Source organism: Myotis brandtii, unplaced genomic scaffold, assembly GCF_000412655.1.
Source record: "Myotis brandtii unplaced genomic scaffold, ASM41265v1 scaffold398, whole genome shotgun sequence".
NCBI lineage: Eukaryota > Metazoa > Chordata > Mammalia > Chiroptera > Vespertilionidae > Myotis > Myotis brandtii.
In genome coordinates this window covers 2056134-2057955 of record NW_005365280.1, presented here as the reverse complement: position 1 = coordinate 2057955, position 1822 = coordinate 2056134, and the positions used below count along the sequence as shown (strand labels likewise).

At 46.0% G+C, this 1822-nt stretch overlaps 1 protein-coding gene across 1 annotated transcript in view; it reads right to left on the bottom strand.

Annotated features, from left to right (window-relative positions):
- Window positions 1-531, bottom strand: part of CAP2 (CAP, adenylate cyclase-associated protein, 2 (yeast)) — a 138546-nt gene extending 138015 nt beyond the window's left edge. The window contains exon 1 of the mRNA XM_005873035.2: window positions 26-531. The gene's annotated coding sequence lies outside the window, so the exon portion shown is untranslated. The remainder of the gene's footprint in view (window positions 1-25) is intronic.
- Between the last annotated feature and the right edge of the window lie 1291 nt (window positions 532-1822).

Sequence of the window (1822 nt, the reverse complement as noted above, 5' to 3'; positions counted from 1 at the left end):
CCGCGCCCAGCCGCTCCAGGATTACCTGCTGGGGCGTCCTGGGGTCTTGTCCCCGCGATGCCAAATCCGTGGTCCGCCACTCGCGACCTCCTCCCGTCAGCCCTCCTCCCCTCCTTCTCCCCTCCTCCTTCCCCTGAATGGGAGTCGGTGTCGGTCACGCTGCTCCCGGGGAGAGCCGGCGGCTTCCGGGAGCTCCAAATACAGACAAGTCAAGGGGGAGAGAGAGGGAGCGCAAAGCCACGCGGGTGGGGATTGGAAATAAAGGGGAGCAGAGCGGAGAGGGGGGGTGGAGGGAAGGAGGGGCAGATGGGCCGTGGGAGAAAAGAGAGGGAGATGGGGAAGGAGAGGAGGGGAGACAGCCTGCCAAGCGCCAGGCTGGGAAAGCAATGAAGTCACCGCATCAGGCAGCATTGCAAAGGAGTCTGGAAAGATCCAGGACGCCCCTGGCTGAAGAAGCCACCGGTAGAGTGGACCTCATACTAGTAAGACTTGTGCAGATAAAGGATGGGCCTTAGGAAGCCACAGGCAGGCCTCTGTGTCCCACAACCCGGTATATGGATAAAGACCCTGGCAGGAGAGGGCGGGGACATCTCAGGCTTTAGGTAGACATCAAGTTGAGATGCACTCATATCTTGAAACAACATTTTAAAATGTACTTTACATACGGCATCTTTAAAAGCTAAAAAAAAAAATGTACCTGGTTATTTAAAAACAAATGTTCACCAAACCAATCTATTTTTTAAGTGTGTATTTGTGGCCATTGTCCCATTATATATTGATTATAATTACAAAATTGGAAGCTTTTTTACTTTTTTATCCAAACCATTAGAAGGAAAACATTGATTTTTCAATTTTCATCAGTTTATTTCAATCTGCAGAAGTGGACTTGAAGCTCTTTGCTGAATAAATGCCAGGAAAATAATTACAGGCAAGAAAGAAAAGGGGGAGGGTATAATTGATACTTTTTAAAGCAAAATTTCCAAACAAACACAAAGATGAATGTCTAAAAAGTCAATATTCTGTGTTGATGCTAAAATGGCATCTGATTTGGTTCTGTGCATGACAAGGCTCATTCTAACACCATAGGACACAACTTAAATGAAGGTCACTCCTATTACACATTGCTCTTGGCTAACAGTGGTGATGAGGAGTGCCTCTGCATATATCCAGAACCAATGCATCCTTATTATGTACATGCTTCACATTTGGTAGGTACTCAATACATTTATACTGAATAATGAGTGAATGAAAGAATGAACTAATGAGTAAGTAAATGAATGAATGATGTATTATGTATTTAGAACATTTATGTTCTGTGCCAAGCCAGCTCAGCCAAGGGTTCGAAAGCCTGCATGAGGGTGGCGAATGGATGAAGAAATGACAAAGAGAAGAAGCTGGGTCTAGGTGGATCTCCTGTGCCTGGCTAAGGCCACAGAGAGAGACCCAAACAGCAAGCTGAGCCTTTATTTTACCAGAGGTAACCAAAGGTAAACAAGGTAGTGGTCACCATAGTTACAATGTTCTTATGAGTTTCACTTGTTTTGGCAGCACTTGCTGCAGCTCCCTCAGCCCATTAGCTTCCCAGATAAGATCTAGGGAGCCTCATAAGGTCAAGCTTATTTATGCTAAGAGGGCTGTGCCCTCTAAGCTGGGACTTGTTTGTGGCTTTGCCGACAGGTCAGTCCGAGGCTTAACCCTATAGCCGCACCCTACAATGTTCCAGCCATATAAAAAAGAATATGCCCATAGGACCAATTTGTGCAGGTTCACAGGAAACTTCCAAATATTCAGTCTAATGTGAGTTTTCCCCCTTAGCATTAGT